Source organism: Lithobates pipiens, unplaced genomic scaffold, assembly GCF_037356315.1.
Source record: "Lithobates pipiens isolate NorthernLeopardFrog02 unplaced genomic scaffold, aLitPip1_a1.2 Scaffold_27, whole genome shotgun sequence".
NCBI lineage: Eukaryota > Metazoa > Chordata > Amphibia > Anura > Ranidae > Lithobates > Lithobates pipiens.
Window position 1 is genome coordinate 107,357,618 of NW_027507788.1, and position 21,763 is coordinate 107,379,380.

The window sequence follows — 21,763 nt, forward strand, 5'->3', positions numbered from 1 at the left end:
AGCGCAGAGAGCATCATGAAGACCAAGGAACACACCAGGCAGGTCCGTAATACTTATATAGATCAGAAGGTGAATATACGAACAAACAGTGATCCAAAAAATATATATACACACCAATCACCTTGTAGCGCTTAATTACCCCTAAAATAGTAGTGCACATTCATTGCAAAACTTGGTAATCCTCAAAAACCATATATAATGAGAACCTTCACATGTGCATAAAAATTCAATAGTAGTGCAATATACTGTGATCCAATGCAAATGTAGAAAATAGTTTGAACACAGTCCCAAACTAGAAAATATAAATAAATAAAGTCCGAAATCAGTCCAACAAGGAAGAAAACTGCTTATCATGTGAAAAGTATAGTGTCCATATATCCGAAAGCCTTCACCACACCCTTGGTGTTCGTGCCCCCCCTTCTTTGGAACACTCACCAGCTATACTGCTCAGCACTCTTGTGTCAAGCCAAGAAAGCGTATTTAAGATCTTTAGGTATGATGTTAGTGAATATCCAGCAATCACTTGCACTGTAGTTCCCATCAGATATTAATAGAATGTCCTCTCAAATAAAAAATCAATCTGTATCAATCTGTATCACACTCACATGAACCTGACTTGGAAAAAGTCAAAAGTTCATGTGAGTGTGATACAGATTGATTTTTTATTTGAGATTAAAAAGAGTTTTACATTATTACACTATGGAAAGCCTTTTTTCTTCCCGAGGTATGTTTGAGAGGACATTCTATTAATATCTGATGGGAACTACAGTGCAAGTGATTGCTGGATATTGACTAACATCATACCTAAAGATCTTAAATACGCTTTCTTGGCTCGACACAAGAGTGCTGAGCAGTATAGCTGGTGAGTGTTCCAAAGAAGGGGGGGCACGAACACCAAGGGTGTGGTGAAGGCTTTCGGATATATGGACACTATACTTTTCACATGATAAGCAGTTTTCTTCCTTGTAGGACTGATTTCGGACTTTATTTATTTATATTTTCTAGTTTGGGACTGTGTTCAAACTATTTTCTACATTTGCATTGGATCACAGTATATTGCACTACTATTGAATTTTTATGCACATGTGAAGGTTCTCATTATATATGGTTTTTGAGGATTACCAAGTTTTGCAATGAATGTGCACTACTATTTTAGGGGTAATTAAGCGCTACAAGGTGATTGGTGTGTATATATATATTTTTTGGATCACTGTTTGTTCGTATATTCACCTTCTGATCTATATATTTATATTTTTTAAGTAGCAGCTGGGGGGGAGGGTATTGAGCGCTGTGATGATACACTAAGGGGACGGTCTATTAAGGGTGTATCCAGGTTTATATAGGTCCGTAATACTATTGTGGAGAAGTTTAAAGCCGGATTTGGATAAATCTGAAGGTGATATCGGGATGACGAAATGCGCCAGAGTAGGGACAATATGACGACCAACATTGACATCGGCACGCGACTCGGGAACACTGGTATTGATAGAAAGCAGAGCAGAGTGTGGTAGGAGACACCTGCGGGATCCCCATTGGTATACTGACATGACATGCTTGTTTGAATTTGATTATCTGTAAGTGCAATTCCTAAAGGGGGGGGGGGGGAGTTTTGAATATAAATAAACAGTTTTAAACAGGATTACGCTATGGAGTTCCTTCTATTGTTTTGGAATGAGCCTATTAGCGTCTGATCTGCCCTCCCAGTTGCAACGTCATCTGGGGAGTTTTCTGGGGCAGTTTTATATCTATTTTTCAATATACCTCCAATCTACCCTCCATGTATTCCAGTAACAAATGAATAAATACAAAGGCTATGCAATAGTTATCAAACAATTGATTCCTAGCTCCATCAGTGCTCACACTGCAGTAAATATGTGTCATAAATAGAATTCATTAATAAATTAATGACTAATTAAAAATTGATGAAACAAATCGATGACACCAATAAAAGTGTGAAACATATATAATGAATAAATCTGTCAAATTAAAGTCCTTGTGCCAGTTCATCAAACAACTCTCAATAATTTGATTCCAACCAAATCAAATCTTTATGGCGTTTTTCTTGCTATAACCCCAAAATTCCATGCCTTCTAAACACCACCATACATGCTCAAAGTAGATGTATGCGAACCCTTTCCAACGACCTCTACATTTTTGGAGGCCAGGACCACTTGGGTTGTATTACCGCCCTGCCAGCAATGGTTGATGAGTCTGGCAGTATAACATCATGAGTTCTTTCATCCTGTGCTCACAACTAGGACCTTTTATAACTGTATCCCAGAAATCTTAGTAGATAGATTCCTCAATAAATAAATTAAACGATCTAGTGCTCTCCTTATAGTGATATTTTATTAAAATAAATAAAATAGTACTCACATAAGAAAAGTGATTTCCATAAAAGCATGCATTAGTTCAATTAGAGGGACAGCTATAGAAGAAAAGGAGACAGAGGGATTTGGTTCACAAAGAGAGGTAGTCCTTTTAACTGAAGAACAGTTGAGAACCTTGACCATGAGCAGGGCTGTGTAGGGGGGCAGGTACCACTCGAGGCAGCCATTTTTTTATCTAACCTCCTGCCATTGGTTAGCAGGGCATTGAGCGCCTGGGCTGCCCTGCATGCTTGGTTGATAACAATCAATGGGGCTATATGATGTGCCATAGCAGCAATGTACATACCTCCCAACATTCTGAGATGGGAATGAGGGACACCTATTACATAGCTGCCAACAGTCCCAATTTGCCCAGAACATTGACGGAATACAGACCTATGTCCCAGTCTGAGCCTGTCCCGGGCAGAAGCCCAGGAAATTGGCTCTGTCTTGGGCAGGGGCAGACTGGCTCGGGTGTCTGATCCCTCATATGAAAGCCACACCGCTCTGCCGTCACCCAGCGTTATCCCAGGCCGCCCACATAGTGAGCCGGGTGGGCTGGGAGTCGGGACTGGGTGGTGGAAGGAGAGGGAGGCGAATAACAGATAACATCAACCGGCTACTGCCTAAGGAGGTAGCATGAGGTGGGCTGCCTGCACTGCGTCCCAGGCAATGGGTGCGCTGTCCATTATCGGCCATGTGCATGGAGCTGCTGTGGAGACGCGTTAGTGATTCAGGTGAGGAAGAACAGTGTTAAGGGTCATATACCTGAACAGTACTAGAATCTGTCTGTGAAGAACAAAATGTAACCGAACCAGCTGGGGCTTCTTTTTTTTCTCTCTCCTTCATTCATTCTTTCTTTCCTTCTCTCTTCCTTTCTTTCTCTCTCCATCCCTCCCTCTCTGTCCCTCCATCCCTCTTTTTCTGTCTTTCTTTCTTTTTTTTCGCTCCTACTAGACCACGCCTACAAATGAATGTCCCACCCCCAATTAAAATAAGACTCCGTCCACAGACAGAAAAGTGTCTCTAAATTATTTTTGAGAAACTATGCTGTTAATTTTGTTGACTAAACTATTTTCGTTGACTAAATTAATACTATTTTAGTCTACTAAAATACTACTAAAACGAAAACAATTCAGATTACTAAAATACAACTAAAACTTCATAAATGTTATTTATGTTAAAATTGTAAGTAAAATTTTGTTAATAAAAGATTAATTATAAAAATAAAAAATAAAACAAAAACAATTCAGATGACTAAAATACAACTAAAATGGCATTTTAGTCAAAAGACTATGACTAAAACTAATTTGAAATTAGACTTCAAAATTAACACTTCACTACCGCAGGAGAAGTGGGCCTACCAGAGCACTGTATTACAGAGCAATATCTTTGGTATGCATCCTAAACTGGTGCCATGACTCCGCAAACAAAGTTTGGGTTTTGACATAAGGAAAACATGGCAGGTAGGAAATTAGCGAGAGCACCATGGATATCATCCAAAGCCAGGGGACTGTCCAAATGGGCATCCCCACTAACAAGAAATACATTGGCAGTGTGGGACAGAATAAATAAAAGTGGTAAATATGCACCTAGTATGTTACCATTAGCCCCATTGGGAGGTTATTCATGGTTCCCTCCTGGAGAAGAAAAGGGAGTATTAGGCCCATGGGAATCAGATGGGAACACAATGTGTATGAGGTTCGCCCCATTGGGTGTTCTTATCCCCCAAACGTAATTGATATCAGCACAGAGGGATATGGCAATGGCAGGATGGAGGTACTATCAATTAGCACTTTTTTTTAGCAAAGTAGAACCCAAAGTGAGGACTCTGAATTTGTTAACGACATTTGAAAAAATCTGTATGAAGATGTCAAAACCCAATCATTTATTATCCCAAATGTACAAATTAATACTTAGGGAATACAACACTACCACACCTTATTTTATTAAAGAATGGGAAAAAGAACTGGGCTGTATATTTTCCTCATTACAAATAAAGAAATTAATAAAAGTAACACACTTGGCATCCATAAGTTCATCCATCCAGGAGACATCATATAAGTTCCTGGTTAGATGGTATCGGAGCCCAATGCGATTAGCACAGATATGTCCAAATACAGATAACTGCTGATAGAGGGGATGCAAAGAAAAGGGTACTTCCCTTCATATCTGGTGGTCCTGCCCAAAGATTAGAGTATTTTGGGAAGAAAGAGCCCCATTGATCGAGAAAATGTCTAGGGGACCAATAGAACTAACTCCTTTGCATTTCCTGTTCCATGGGAGTATGAAATTCTATAAAAATGGTGTAATACCACACTTATTAAACGCAGCCAAGAGGCTGGTACCCAGATACTGGAAACAGGTTGCATGCCCTACACTAGCAGAATGGAAAAGGGAAGTGGGTAATAATGGAAGCGGAAAGATGGGTCTATGAGGCTAAAACTCAAATCAACAGGAGAAATTTGAAAACATATGGGACACCTATATATAGAATGATGAAAGAAGAAGGAACTACAACATTTTTTTAAATTTCTTTTTTTTATTAAGTAATGTTTTGTTGTCAAAATGATACATGTGGATTACGGAGAGCGGTCCTCCCTTGGAATATCCTTGTCTCGCTTTTACCCTCCGCCCCCTAATTTTTTTAATTTAAAATACATTTTGGGGGGGGGGGGGATTTATTATGGGAAGGGGGATATGGAGAAGAAGAGGAAGAGAGATAATTTACCCACGTAACACATTCATTTGAATTTAACCACTAGGCGCCCACGCTATACCCGAAAGACTGCTACAGCGCGGACGCCAATTGCCGGGAGGCCGTACCTGGAAGTCCTCCTGTTTACTTCTGCAATGCACGCTCCCGCAAGCATGCATCAGGGAAATTTCGTGCTGCCTGTGTCCCTTGGACACAGCCAGTCACAGATCACTATAAATGGCCAATCACAGCGGCCGTTTACAGTGCGATCTGAGTGTCCAATAAGAGATGATCTCATATGTAAACAGGAAGGAAGGATTGAAAGTAAAGTAAAGTCAACCATTTCACTTTTTTTTTTTTTTAATTCACAGAGATAGGTGGAAATAAATATAACACATACGCCACTAACACGAGAAGAACAAGTAAATGGGTTTCTCTCTACATCATTCGGCTCCTATTCCCCCTTTTCCTCCCCTCCACTCCCAAACCCCTTTTTTTTCTTTTTTTTTTCTCTCTCTCTTCTGGAGAAGAAAGAATAGGGAGGTAAAACCACATAAATGTATTTGTTTTGTCTGATAAATGTTATTTATGTTAAAATTGTAAGTAAAATTTTGTTAATAAAAGATTAATTATAAAAATAAAAAATAAAACCCAAACAATTCAGATGACTAAAATACAACTAAAATGGCATTTTAGTCAAAAGACTATGACTAAAACTAATTTGAAATTAGACTTCAAAATTAACACTTCACTACGGTATAAGAATACACAGGGGCCATCTACTAAGCTGCTGAAAGAAAAGAAAAAGGCTTTTCTTATTTTTTTTTTCCTTAAAGCAGAGTTCCAGTCATATTTGTGTTTATTAAAAGTCAGCAGCTATAAAAAGTGTAGCTGCTGACTTTTAATAAACAGCCACTCACCTATCCTGCGATCCAGCGGGGCACTCGCCCACTCTGTGTTGTTCCCATGTCCTCTCTCGGTGGTGCCAACATCTCTACTATGGGCACCCGACCGTGACAGCTTGCGGCTTCACAGCCAGGTGCCCCCTGCGCATGCGCGAGCGGTGCTGCACCTCATAACTGATTCCGGGGTCTTCTAGGACCTGTCATATGTCCCAGAAGACTTTGGGACAGAGAGATTTTACTTCCGGTCACCTAGGCTGAACGTAACGGAAGTGGGAGCAGGGACCTGTCAAATTGGGGTACCTGCTCCCCCCCCCTCCTCCCCAAAAGCTCAGTTTCACAAACAGGCTCCGGGAAGGAGGCCTTATAGCAGAAGTTCCACTTTTGGGTGGAACTCCGCTTTAATATTTAATGTTGGTAATATATTCAGGTAATATGTGCAATGACATTACAACCAATAGAGATGACAGTTTTTTGTTTGTTTTTTATATTTTCAAGTGATACTTCTGCTCGTCAAAAAGCAATATTTTTGTTGGCTTATAAAACTTGGTTTTATTTATAAAGACAGTATATATTACAACGGCTAAATCTGTGTCTGTATGCATGTTCAAACCTTCATACCAGAAATAATAACATGTTATTAGTTTTTTACTCCAGGAGTATATATTGTTTAGCAATTCTAAAGAAATAATGCATTAACATTTAAAGGGATTGTAGAGTTAATTTTTTTTTTTTTTTAAAATAACAAACATGTTATACTTACCCCCGCTGTGCAGCTCGTTTTGCACAGAGTGGCCCCAAACCTGCTCTTCTGGGGTCCCTTGGCGGCTGTCTCGGATCCCTCCCGCAAGTACTTTCATGCGAGCTCCCTCACATGGTGAGAAGTACTTGTGGGCGCACTCCCATGATACAGCCGGTGGCTATAGCCGCTTGCTGTATCACTCAGCCCCGCCCCCGGCGCGTTGCGTCATTGGATGTGATTGACAGCAGCGTGAGAGAGGACATGGGAACAACATAGAATGCATCAAGGTGAAAAAATATTTACCTTTACAACCCCTTTAACTAAACCAATTAGATTTTAGTCAACTAAAAATGTAGTGGAGATTTTAGTCGACTAAAAATTCAGATGACTAAAAAATTACTAAAGCTAAAATGGCATTTTAGTCAAAAGACTATAACTAAGACTAAGGGCCAGTTCACACCATAGAAACACTATCCAAATGCGTTCCAGATGCTTTTCTGCATGCGTGTTTTTGATCTGTTCCAGTGCATTTTTGATGCAGTCCAGTGCATTTTCCCTCTCTTTTTTTCTTAACCTTAAGTGCTAGTTCCCACCAGACGCAGTTCTGTTCAGTTCTGTGTGCTTTTTTTCTGCACTGAAAATGCATGCACAGTGTTTTCCATGTATTTCAATGGCTCTAGTTCACACCATGCAGTGAGTTTGCGGTCTTTTTCCGGTGCAGAAACTGACCGGAAACTGACTACATGGTATGAACTAGAGCCATTGAAATACATGGCAAACACTGTGCATGCATTTTGTGCATACAAAAAGCGCACGGAACTGCATCTGTGTGAACTGGCCCTTAATAAGGACATATGTGTTCCAGCGCATTTTTGGTGTTTAGGTGCGTTCCTGTGCGTTCTAGTGTGTTTTTGATGCGGTTTACAGTACAGTACAGTCTAATGCAGGAAAAATGCAGTATGTTCTCCTTTTTTTTCTGGCACTGGAACGCACTTGAACTGCAGGCACTGGTGTGAACTATGCCATTGAAAACCATATAACCTATTTTCCATGCATTTTTGATGCATAAAAAGGTGTTTTTTTTTACCACTATTATTCCTGTATATTGGGTTTTGGTATTTACAGATGCAGCAATTTAAAAATTGGATAAAAGTTTTAGTAATGGGAAACACTTCTGGATTGATAAATAGTGCATTTTATATACAAATATATACACTGAGGGGAAAAAGTATTTGATCCCCTGCTGATTTTAAGCGTTTACCCACTGACAAAGAAATGATCAGTCTACAATTTTAATGGTAGGTTTATTTTAACAGTGAGAGGCAGAATAACAATACAATAATGCAGAATTAAAAAAATAAAATAATTATAAATTGATTTGCATTTTAATGAGTGAAAGTATTTGACCCCTTCACAAAACATGATTTAGTACTTGGTGGCAAAACCCTTGTTGGCATTCATAGAGGTCAGACGTTTCTTGTAGTTGGCCACCAGGTCTGCACACATCCCAGGAGGGATTTTGTCCCACTCCTCTTTGCAGATCCTCTCCAAGTCATGAAGGTTTTGAGGCTGACATTTGGTAACTTGAACCTTCAGCTCCCTCCACATATTTTCTATGGGATTATGAGCTGGAGACTGGCTAGGCCACTCCAGGACCTAATGTGCTTCTTCTTGAGCCATTCCTTTGTTGCCTTGGCCGTGTGTTTCGGGTCATTGTCATGCTGGAAAATCCATCCATAACCCATTTTCCATGCCCGGGCTGAGGGAAGGAGGTTCTCACCCAAGATTTGACGGTACGTGGCCCCATCCGTCGTCCCTTTGATGCAGTGAAGTTGACCTGTTGCCTTAGCAGAAAAACACCCCCAAAGCATAATATTTCCACCTCCATGTTTGACGTTGGGGATGGTGTTCTTGGGGTGATAGGCAGCATTCCTCCTCCTCCAAACACGTCGAGATGAGTTGATGCTAAAGAGCTTGATTTTGGTCTCATCTGCCCATAAAACTTTCACCCAGTTCTAGGGCTGCAAAGGATCGTCACCGATCCGTGATCCGAAGGGGTCGCCCCACTCGGATCGGAAACACACCTTGATCCATGGAACGCTCCGCAGTCACGGCCTTAGGAAAGGCCGCGGCTTCGGCCAAGCAGCCATCTTTCTACACCCAAGCCGTTTACACTGTGATCGCTCCGTCAAATGACGGAGCGATCACTTGTAACAAACCAGCGTCTCTGTACTGATCTGTACAGTGGAGGGGAGAGATCGGTGTCAGCAGCGGTGTGGGCTGGATCTGTAGTGCCTACAGCACTGCTCTGTGACAGCCACCCCTCCATACCCAGCCAATACTCTGCAATACCCTGCCAATACCCTGCCATAACCCGGCCAATACCCTGCTATAACCCAGCCAATACCCTGCCATAACCCTGGCAATACTCTGCGATACCCAGCCCTACTCTGCAATACCCAGCCATACTCTGCAATACTCAACCATGCTCAGCCGTACCCAGCCATGCTCAGCCATACCCAGCCATACTCAGCCAATATTACAGTGGGGGAGATTGTGGATATTACAGTGGGGGAGATGACGAGGATATTACAGTGGGGACTATATGGTGGTGGAATTTTCACAGGTTTTTGCAAATTAAATTATTATTTGCTGATCGAAAAATTAGCCGATCCGTGACTCTGATCTGAGGAACAATCCGATATGTGTGTTTTTTGATCCGTTGCACCCCTACCCAGTTCTCTGAATTATTCAGATGTTCATTAGCAAACTTCAGACAGGCCTGTACATGTGCTTTCTTGAGCAGGGGGAGCTTGCGGGAGCTGCAGGATTTCAGTCCTTGACAGTGTAGTGTGTTACCAATTGTTGATTGTTGTAATCTTGGTGACTATGGTCCCAGCTGCCTTGAGATCATTGAGAAGATTCTCCTGTGTAGTTCTGGGCTCTTCCCTGTTCTTATGATCATTGAAACTCCACTGGGTGAGATCTTGCATGGAGCCCCAGACTGAGGGAGATTGACAGTTATTTTGTGTTTCTTCCATTTGGGAATAATTGCACCAACTGTTGTCACCCTCTCACCATGCTGCTTGGCAATGGTCTTGTAGCCCATTCCAGCCTTGTGTAGGTCTACAATCTTGTCCCTGACATCCTTGGACAGTTCTTTGGTCTTGGCCATGGTGGAGAGATTGGGGTCTGACTGATTAATTGCTTCTGTGGACAGGTGTCTTTTATACAGGTAACAAGCTGAGATTAGAAGCACTCCCTTTAAGCCCTTGTACACACGGTCGGACATTCCGACAACAAAATCTGTCGGATTTTTTCCAACGGATTTTGTCCGAAACTGGTGTTGCATACACACGGTCGGACAAAGTTGTCGGGAAATCTGATCGTTCGGAACGTGATGACGTTATTTAGTTACGACGGGACTACGTTCAGGCTAGTAGCCAATAGCTTTGGTCTAGGAATTTGATCTGAGCATGCGTGGCACTTTGTCCGATCGGAATTCTCTACAAATCATGTTGTCGGAAAATTTTTATATCCAGCTCTCAAACTTTGTTGGTCGGACATTCCGATGGAAAAAGTCAGATGAAGCCCACACACGGTCGGATTATCCGACAACGGGGTCAGATCGGACATTTTCTGTCGGAATGTCAGACTGTGTGCACAAGGGCTTAGAGAGTGCTCGTAATCTCAGCTCGTAACCTTCATAGAAGACACCTAGGAGCCAGAAATCTTGCTGATTGATAGGAGATCAAATACTTATTTCACTCATTAACCACTTAAGGACCGCCGCATGCCATTGTACGTCATCACAATGGCATGTACAGGCACAAGCACGTACATGTACGTGCTTGCCTTCCAGCGGGTGGGGGGTCCGATCGGATGCGGCGGACCGGTTTGCTTCAGGAGCGATCCGGGATGAGGGGATGGCCGTCCCCTCTCGTTCGCTCCTGGCGAATGAGAAGCTTCCTCCCCTGGGTAAGTGTAAACACAGGCAGGAGGAAGTGATGTTACACTCCTCGTGTCGGTCTTTTTGCACCAACAGTCCACTGACACATAGGTACACATAGGCACACATTTCACCCCAGTCACCCCCCGATCACCCCCCCGATCGGCCCCCGCCCCCCCCCCCCCCAGTCACAGTGTCACTGATTGCAGTGATCATTTATTTACTGATCACTGCATTTAGTGTCAGTTGTGACTGTAGAAAGTGTCAGGGCAGCTAGTGTTAGGCCCCTTTAGGCCCAGGGTAGCCCTATACCCCTCCTAATAAAGGTTTAACCCCTTGATTGCCCTCCCAGTTAACCCTTTCACCCCCTTTTTACCAGTGTCACTAAGCGATCGTTTTTCTGATCGCTGCATTAGTGTCACTGGTCCGGCTAGGAAGCTAGTTTTTTTTAGGTTCAACGCCAGGTTTTTATAGCGTTAGGTAACCAGATATATAACCTAATAAAGGTTTTAACCCCTTGATTGCCCCTAGAGTTAACCCTTTCACCAGCGATCGCTGTATGACGCTGGTTAGCCAGTTAGTTATTTAGTTATTTAGGTTCCCCGTCAGTTTTTTATATAGCGTCAGGTACCCCCATATAAATACCCAATAAAGGTTTTAACCCCCTGATTGCCCTTAGTTAACTCTTTCACCAGTGATCACCGTATAAGTGTTACGGGTGACGCTGGTTAGGTAGTTCACTTTTTATAGCATCAGGGCACCCGCCATTTATTACCTAATAAAGGTTTAACCCCCTGATCACCCGGCGGGTGATATCAATTCGGTTTTAGGGTCAGATAGGGTCTGCGTCACCCCAGGCAGTGCTAGGTTAGTGCCAGTACCGCTAACACCCACGCGCAAAGCATACACCTCCCTGAAGCCGCGTACACACAGGCGGACTGTATGGCCAACTTAGTCCATCAGGCAATCCGACGGACAGTCCGTCCTACTTTCGAATGAACGGACTTGACCACACACGGATGCACAAACAGTCCGTCGAAAGTTTGCGCGATGACGTGTACAGCACGTACGACGGGACTAGAAATAGGAAGTCCAATACACAGCAATGCAACCTTTCGCCGTGTAAATCCTTTCTGAGCATGCGCCATACTTAGTCCGTCGAACTAGCCTACTCACGAGCGGATTGTCCGCTGAAACCAAAGTATGACGGACAATATTACGGAAATTCCGAAATACTTAGTCCGCCAGACTGCACGCTGAAAAAGTCCGCTGAAGCCCACACACGAGCGGACTGTCCGCTGAAATGTGTTTCGACTGACTAAGTTGGCCAGACAGTCCGCCCGTGTGTATGCGGCTTTAGTGGTATAGAATCTGAACAGATCAATATCTGATCTGATCAGATCTATACTAGCGTGCCCAGCAGTTTAGGGTTCTAAAAAAACAAAAAATTGTTAGCAGGATCAATCCAGATACCTGCTAGCACCTGTGATTTGCCCCTCCGCCCAGCCCAGCCCACCCAAGTGCAGTATCGATCGATCACTGTCACTTACAAAACACAACACATATAACTGCAGCGTTCGCCGAGTCAGGCTTGATCCCTGCGATCGCTAACAGTTTTTTTGTAGCGTTTTGATACAGTCGCTGACAGCCTAGGTGCTTTTTTACCTGTGAGTCTCACTAGTGTACCCCTTAATTTAGAGCCCAAAATGGCAAAGCGAAGGTACACTAGTGAAGAGGCCTACACGTTTCTGAGCATGACAGATAGTGAAGAGGAAGACACTGATCTGTCAGATTCAGGCTCAGAATACGAACCTGTGACAGATAGCTCTGATGACGAAGATGAGGTCCCTGCTAACGTCAGGCGTACCCAACCCCGATCTTCTGATGTTGTTGAGGTGCAGGAACCACAGGTCCCTCGTATGGAGCAGAGAGTCAGTACTAGAGCCGCTCATCTTTCTGGTGAACTGGCAAGCACCAGCGGCCTAGTACACCCTGGACGTACATCCAGCACTGCAGTATCACATGGTGACGTGGCGAGTCCCATAAGTGCAGTTCAAGCTGGCGAGGTGGCAAGCACAAGTAGTGTCCCACTGCCACCAAGAAGAAGACAAAGGCAGGCCCGTCGTTCCCATAGTGCCCTTCCTGCAGAATTCGCCAATCCTGATTGGGTGCCCACCACTTCTGCAGCACCAGTACTTCCCCCATTCACTGCCCAACCCGGTATTCAGGTGGATACAGATGATTTTACGCCACTTGATTTTTATTCTCTGTATTTCACGGAAGATCTCTATAGATCTATTGTGGACCAAACCAATTTATATGCTGGTCAACACATCACGGCTAATCCCCAGTTGCCTTCCCTTGCCAGAGATTGGAAACCAGTTACGGTTTCCGAATTTAAGACCTTTCTGGGCCTTTCCCTCAACATGGGCACACATAAATTCATGACGTTGCGGGCTTATTGGTCCACGCATCCGACTGACCACATGCCCGTGTTCTGTAACTCCATGTCCAGGAAAGGATACGAGCAGATCTTGCGGTTCATGCACTTCAGTGACAATGAACTTTGTCATCATCGTGGAGACCCTGAATACGATTGGCTCTACAAAATTCGGCCCCTCATAAACCACTTCAACCAACGTTTTGCAGACTTGTTTACTCCCCAAGTTGTCTGCGTTGATGAGTCCCTGATTAAGTTTACTGGTCGCTTGTCATTCAAACAGTACATTCCCAACAAGCGTACCAGATACGGGGTCAAGCTCTATAAGTGCTGTGACAGGGCCACAGGCTATACATGGAGCTTTATGGCTTATGAGGGTAAAGATAGTTACGTAGAGCCGGAGAACTGTCCTGACTACATAGGAAGTGCTGGCAAGATAGTGTGGAACTTGGTGTCACCCTTATTCGGAAAGGGGTACCACTTGTACGTGGACAATTATTACACCAGCGTGCCACTGTTTAGTCACTTGTTTGATCATCAGATTGGAGCATGTGGCACCGTGCGACCTAATCGCCGGGGCTTTCCCCAGCGGCTTGTAGATTCCCGTCTTAGGCTGGGGGAGAGAGCCTGCTATCGGTGTAATAATTTGCTCGCTATGAAGTGGAGGGATAATAAGAATGTTTTCGTTCTTACCTCCCTTCATGCAGACACGACGGTCCAAATTTCTACGGCGACTGGTATTGTGGAGAAACCCCTCTGTGTCCACGAATATAACAAAAATATGGGAGGGGTGGACCTCAATGACCAGTTGTTGGCGCAGTATCTAGTTTCCCGTAAGGCCAGACGCTGGTACAAAAAAAGGTCTGCTTACTTACTTACTTTTGCGCTATACAAAACTTCAGGTGGGACTTTAACCTTTCTTTTCTTCCAGAGAGAGGTTGTCACAGAGCTTCTGTATCCAGACGGTTCTGCACCTCACCATTCCCAACCAAATGCAGTAAGCCGGCTGCATGAGAGGCATTATTCTTATGCCATCCCGAGTACCCCTACCCAACGAGCCCCCCAAAAAAGATGTTGTGTCTGTACCAAGCGCGGATATAGGCGTGACACCCGTTGTTATTGTCCACGCTGTCCTGGCAATCCTGGTCTTTGCCTTGGTGAGTGTTTTGAACGCTACCATGAACTAGTGAAGTATTAGCGTAGGGTACAGCATTTCACAGGCTAGGCACACTAACACAGGGTCTCCCAAGATGCCATCACATTTTGAGAGACCCGAAATTTTACAGTTTACAGTTCAAAAAAAAGTGTATAAAAAAAAAAGTAAAATAAAAAAACCAAAAATAGTTGTCGTTTTATTGTTCTCTCTCTCTCTCTCTTCTCTCTAATTTTTTATACTTTACTGTTTACTGTGATTTATTGTTAACCATTTTTCTTGTTTTCAGGTACGCCATTCAGCTGCAGCGCGGATTTATTTATCTTGACAGCAACAGCGTTTGCTCCCACGATACATAAAGCCGTGACTCCAGTGCTGTAGGAGGTGATTTCACCACCACAGTTAAAAAAGAGCATATATGCCCGAAGCATGGGGGCAGCTGGGGAGGAGGAGCGATTTTGTTCCTAATGCTGCGTACATACGGTCGAAATTCCAACGGAGGGCTTGCCCGTGGAATAGTTTGACCGTGTGTACGCGGCATAACTTTTTTGCGGGAGGATGCCCCCATGCTTCGGCATATATAAATGGTGCATGTATGTCCATCATTAGAAGTGGGTGGATGAAGGGAGGTATTCTAATGGTGGGCATACCCACCGATCAATCTCTTTTTTTTCGTTCAGCCAACATGACTCTCAGCAAATAGCTTGGGGTGTCTACTTTCCAAAATGGGGTCATTGGGGGGGGGGGGGGGGTTTGTGCTGTTTTGGCATTTTATGGCCTTCGAAACTGTAATAGGTAGTGAGGAGTGAAATCAAAAATTTGCGCCCTTAGAAATCCAGAAGGTGGCGATTGGTTTTTGGGACCCTGTACGCAGCTAGGCTCCCAGAAAGTCCCACACATGTGGTATCCCCGTACTCAGGAGAAGCAGCAAAATGTATTTTGAGGTGAAATTCCACATATAACCATGGCATGTGTGAGCAATATATAATTTAGTGACTTTTTGTAAAAAAAAAAATATTTTTGTTTGTCATTATTCAATCCCTTGGGACCAAAAAAAAAATAATATTCAATGGTCTCAACATGCCCCTCAGCAAATAGCTTGGGGTGTCTACTTTCCAAAATGGGGTCATTTTGGGGGGGTTTTGTGCCATCTTGGCATTTTATGGCCTTCAAAACTGTGATAGGTAGTGAGGAGTGAAATAAAAAATTAATGCCCTTAGAAATCCTGAAGGCGGTGATTGGATTTCGGGGTCCCGTACTCGGCTAGGCTCCCAAAAAGTCCCACACATGTGGTATCCCTGTACTCAGGAGAAGCAGCAGAATGTATTTTGGGGTGTCATTTCACATATGCCCATAGCATGTGTGAGCAAAATATCATTTAGTGACAACTTTGAGCAAAAAAAAAAAAAGTTTGTACTATTCCCGCAACTTGTGGCAAAATATAAAATATTCTATGGACTCAACATGCCTCTCAGTAAATAGCTTGGGGTGTCTACTTTCCAAAATGGGGTCATTTGGAGGGGGGGGGGGGGTTTGTGCTATTTTGGCATTTTATAGCCTTCGAAACTGTGATAGGTAGCGAGGAGTGAAATCAAAAATTTTCACCCTTAGAAATCTTGAAGTTATTTTTATTTTTTGTCATTATTCAACCCCTTGGGACAAAAAAAAAAATATTCAATGGTCTCAACATGGCCCTCAGCAAATAGCTTGGGGTGTCTACTTTCCAAAATGGGGTCATTTGGGGGGGGGGGGTTGTGCCATCTTGGCATTTTATGGCCTTCAAAACTGTGATAGGTAGTGAGGAGTAAAATAAAAAATGAATGCCCTTAGAAATCCTGAAGGCGGTGCTTGGATTTCAGGGTCCTGTACGCGGCTAGGCTCCCAAAAAGTCCCACACATGTGGTATCCCCGTACTCAGGAGAAGCAGCAGAATGTATTTTGGGGTGTAATTTCACATATGCCTATAGCATGTGTGAGCAATATATCGTTTAGTGACAACTTTGTGCAAAAAAAAAAAAGTTTGTAATATTCCTGCAACTTGTGGCAAAATATAAAATATTCCATGGACTCAACATGCCTCTCAGTAAATAGCTTGGGGTGTCTACTTTCCAAAATGGGGTCATTTTGGGGGGTTTTGTGCTATTTTGGCATTTTATGGCCTTCGAAACTGTGATAGGTAGTGAGGAGTTAAATCAAAAATTTGCACCCTTAGAAATTCTGAAGGTGGTAATTGGTTTTCGGGGGGCCGTGCGCGACTAGGCTCCCAAAAAGTCCCACACATGTGGTATCCCCATACTTGGGAGAAGTAGCGGAATATATTTTGGGGTGCAATTCCACATATAACTATGGCATGTGTGAGCAATATATCATTTAGTGACAACTTTTTGTAAAAAAAAATTTTTTTGTCATTATTCAATCCCTTAGGACAAAAAAAAAAATATTCAATGGGCTCAACATACCCCTCAGCAATTTCTTTGGGGTGTCTACTTTCCAAAATGGGGTCATTTGGGGGGTATTGTACTGCCCTGCCATTTTAGCACCTCAAGAAATGAGATAGGCAGTCATAAATTAAAAGCTGTGTAAATTCCAGAAAATGTACTCTAGTTTGTAGACGCTATAACTTTTGCGCAAACCAATAAATATATGCTTATTGACATTTTTTTTACTAAAGACATGTGGCTGAATACATTTTGCCCTCAATGTATGACTAAAATTTAGTTTATTCGATTTTTCTTATAACAAAAAGAAGAAAATATCTTTTTTTTTCAAAATTTTCGCTCTTTTTCCATTTATATCGCAAAAAATAAAAATCGCAGAGGCAATCAAATACCATCAAAAGAAAGCTCTATTTGTGGGAAGAAAAGGACGCAAATTTCGTTTGGGTGCAATATTGCATGACCGCGCAATTACCAGTTAAAGCAGTGCAGTGCAAAATTGTAAAAAGACCTCTGGTCCTTAGGCTGTTAATTGGTCCGGGGCTGAAGTGGTTAAAATGAGAATCAATGTATAACTTTTTGGAAATGCGTTTCTCTGGATATTTTTGTTATTTTGTCTCTCACTGTTAAAATAAACCTACCATTAAAATTATAGACTGACCATTTCTTTGTCAGTGGACAAAAGTACAAAATCAGCAGGGGATCAAATACTTTTTTCCCCTTACTGTAGATCAGACCAAAATTAGGGACAAATGACCATGTACTTTATGTATGAAGGAAAAATTTCAAGAAGGAACATATGTTACTGTCTACATTTGTTTGATAAATCGAATAAACGATTTTCATGTTCTCCCTATGTGATCCCTCAGTTTAAACTCCAGTAATCTTCAACGATTCTGATTCTTGTAGGTGATTTAGGTGATTTTCTCGAGTGTATAATAGCACAAGTAACCCATGGATTTAAGAAATGACAATGAATGAATACCATTTATTGTAACGTGTGAATATGTACTGCTGAGTTCAAGGAAGTGTGGGGAGCTTTGTAAAGTAAATTTACAGACTTAAAGAGTAACAGGAATAGGCTGGAAATAATTGAAATACAACATGGAAGTGAATACATGAGTTTAAATGTTGATACACTTTACAATTAACATTTTATTTATTAAAAAAAGACTAGCCTGAAATCAGTTTTGAAGTACAGATATCATATCAAATAGCGCATAATAAAACTTGACCTTGAATAAACATGTCTGGAAGAACTCCTGTTCTTGTCGTAATATTTGTTACACCTGAAAGAGAGAAATATCATTGGTTACTACGAGGAAGACGCATCTCTGGGACACATTCATGAGATTATTTTATTTCTGTAAAAAGGTAGTGTAAAAGTATTAGACTGCCATCGCAGGCCTCCTTATGAAAATGCTTACTTCTGCGTGAGCTAAACGCAGCAAACATTTTCTCAAGCAGGCGCAGCTGTGCGTATGGGCTTGTTAATTACTATAGGATTGTATTTAGATGCACACAAAACTATGCTCAGTGCACATCTAAACGCATTTTTTTCTGGCCGTCTGAATGAACTCTCAGTCACAATCCCAAAACAAACATGCTGTAAATGAGTATCAGGAAAGCGTCATAACTGTGTTCCAGATCAGCAACTTCAACAGCATTAAATTCAAAGTATCAGGATGAGAACCAGGGAACTTGCATTCTCAAAAGAGGTTCAGTAATGGCAGCCACGACAGTGCCCCTTTAACATTTCTGGACTGCATTCCGCTGTGTACAGTGCCTTGAAAAAGTATTCACACCCCTTGAAATTTTCCACATTTTGTCATGTTACAACCAAAAACTAAAATGTATTTTATTTGGATTCTATGTGATAGACTAGGCATGTCCAAAGGCGCGTCCTGGTTTTGAACGGCCCGCCTGGTTATTTGGACATATATACCTTTTATGGCCCCCAATGATCTACCAGCGCCGGGGCCACAAAAGATATATATGCTGGCTGCCTTGGGGGGGAAGGGGCGAGTGGCGTACATACAGGAGTATTTCCTGTTTACACGGCAACCTCTGTAGTAGCAAGTCCCGTCTCCTGCGCTGCCATTGGATGACTGTTCTGTCCATCAAAGGAGGCAGGACTTTCTATTAACGAGGCCACCATGAAAACAGGAGTTTTTCCTGTATGTAATCTTTTGGCGCTAATCCTGCCCCCTCCCTGTCCCCTCCAAGACTGCAAATGGATGGGCATCAATCATGCTGCACTGATGGCAATGATGAGTCTTTTTTCTTGGCAATGGTGGGTGCTGCATTCCTGGCAATGGTGGGTGCTGCATTTCAGGCAACGGTGGGTGCTGCATTCCTGGAAATGGGGGTGCTGCATTCCTGGCAATGGTGGGTGCTGCATTCCTGGCAATGGTGGGTGCTGCATTCCTCGCAATGGTGGGTGCTGCATTCCTGGAAATGGGGGTGCTGCATTCCTGGAAATGGAGGTGCTGCACTGATGGAAATGGTGGGGCTGCATTCATGGCAATGGTGGGTGCTGCATTCCTGGAAATGGGGGTGCTGCATTCCTGGAAATGGAGGTGCTGCACTGATGGAAATGGTGGGGCTGCATTCATGGCAATGGTGGGTGCTGCATTCCTGGAAATGGGGGTGCTGCACTGATGGAAATGGTGGGGCTGCATTCATGGCACTTGTGAGGCTGCAGATGGGCATTGACCTTTATTTTGCTTCATAGCTCTTTATTTAAAATGTACATTTTGTTTTTCCTGAAACTTCCCTCGTAAAGTGAAGGTGCGTGTTATACGCCAAAAAATACGGTCTATCCTAACAGGCCCGAGCTCATCTCTTTACTCACACACAGCCACTGTTGGGCAGTGTATTAGTGCTCAAACGAACACACTTAGACCGAATTTTAATGGTTCAAAGAATGTCAGGCAAAATGGTCGGCCCTCACGCATGTTCACTTCATCAAATCTGGCCCTCTTTGAAAAAAGTTTGGACACCCCTGTGATAGACCAACACAAAGTGCCACATAATTGTGAAGTGGAAGGATATGATATGGAAAAATGATAATTGGTTTTCCACATTTTTTGTAAATAAATATGTGAAAAGTGTGGCTTGCATTTGTATTCAGCCCCCTTTACTCTGACACCCTTAACTAAAATCTAGTGTAACCAATTGCCTTCAGTAGTCACCTAATTAGTAAAGAGTCCATCTGTGTGTAATTTAATCTCAGTACAAATACAGCTGTTCTGTGAAGCCCTCAGAGGTTTGTTAGAGAACCCTAGTGAACAAACAGCATCATGAAGGCCAAGGAACACACGAGACAGGTCAGGGATAAAGCAGGGTTTGATTATAAAAAAATATCCCAAGCTTTGAACATCTCATGGAGTACTGTTCAATCCATCATCCAAAAATGGAAAGAGTATGGCACAACTGTGAATCTACCAAGACATGACCATTCACCTAAACTGACAGGCCGGGCAAGGAGAGCATTAATCAGAGAAGCAGCCAAGACCAAGTTACCCATGGTAACTCTGAAGGAGCTGCAGAGATCTGCAGCTCAGGTGGGAGAATCTGTCCACAGGACAACTATTAGTTGTGCACTCCACAAATGTGGTCTTTATGGAAGAGTGGCAAGAAGAAAGCCATTGTTGAAAGAAACCCATAAGAAGTCCTGTTTGCAGTTTGTGAGAAGCCATATGGGGACACAGCAAACATGTGGAAGAAGGTGCTCTGGTCAGATGAGACCAAAATTTAACTTTTTGGCCTAAAAGCAAAACGCTATGTGTGGCAGAAAACTAACACTGCACATCACCCTGATCACACCATCACCATCGTGAAACATGGTGGTGGCAGCATCCTGTTGTGGGAAAGCTTTTCTTCAGCAGGGACAGGGAAGCTGGTCAGAGTTGATGGGAAGATGGATGAAGCCAAATACAGGGCAATCTTAGAAGAAAAACTGTTAAGCCCCATACACAGATTTTCAGATTTTTTTTTTTCCTTCAGATTTACCAAAACCATATAATATGAGGTCAAACCTTAGGAGTTTCAATGTGTATGCAAACAGGCAGGCCCTTGCACTATATGATTTTGGTAAATCTGAAGAACAAAAATCAGCAGAAAATCTGATAGTGTGTATGGGGCTTTAGAGTCTGCAAAAGCCTCGAGACTGGGACGGAGCAGGACAACGACCCTAAACATACAGCCAGAGGTACAGTGGAATGGTTTAGATCAAAGCATATTCATGTATTAGAATGGCCCATTCAAAGTCCAGATCTAAATCCAATTGAGAATTTGTGGCAAGACTTGAAAATTGCTGTTCACAGACGCTCTCCATCCAATATGACAGAGCTTGCGCTATTTTGAAAAGCAGAATGGGCAAACATTTCACTCTCTAGATGTGCAAAGCTGGTAGACATCCCCAAAAAGACTTGCAACTGTAATGCAGTGAAAGGGGCTTCTACAAAGTATTGACTCAGGGGGGCGCCATCCAAATGTACCCCACACTTTTCACATATTTATTTATAATACATTTTGAAAACCATTTATCATTTTCCTTCCTTTTCACAATTATGTGCCACTTGGTTTATCACATAAAATCCCAATAAAATATATGTACGTTTTTGGTTGTAACATGACAAAATGTGGAAACGTTCAAAGGGTATAAATACTTTTTCAAGGCACTGTATGGGAACAATCTTCCCCAATAAAGGGTCTTTTCTAAGCTCTCCTTGAATCTTTTTACACATTTTGGGTGAAACAAGCCTTTTTCAGATGAAATTTTTGAGCTGGTTCAATATTTTTTAGGTTAATCAAATGAAGACTGTCACAGTATCTAAGTCATGTTTATTTATGCTTTATTTGTTTAAAAAAAATCGTTAAAATACATTTTGTAATCATTAGCAGCTTTGCTTATGCTATATTTTCACTTACATATGGATTTTGTTTAAACAAACTTTGTTAAAAAGTCTGCCGCTTATTCCTGTATAACTATCAGCGATGTGCACGACTGCCTCAGCCATCTGGGACTCTCCCTCCTGATTGGCTGAGACACAGCAGTGGCGCCATTGGCT

The 21,763-nt window shown here is 42.6% G+C and overlaps 1 protein-coding gene across 8 annotated transcripts in view; it reads right to left on the bottom strand.

The window, feature by feature from the left end:
* Positions 1-17,647: 17,647 nt before the first annotated feature.
* The window catches only part of LOC143934059 (low affinity immunoglobulin gamma Fc region receptor III-A-like), a 90,003-nt gene continuing 85,887 nt past the window's right edge, over positions 17,648-21,763 (bottom strand). For all 8 annotated transcript variants that reach the window (XM_077457344.1, XM_077457342.1, XM_077457346.1 and 5 more), the window contains one exon: positions 17,648-17,977. The gene's annotated coding sequence lies outside the window, so the exon portion shown is untranslated. The remainder of the gene's footprint in view (positions 17,978-21,763) is intronic.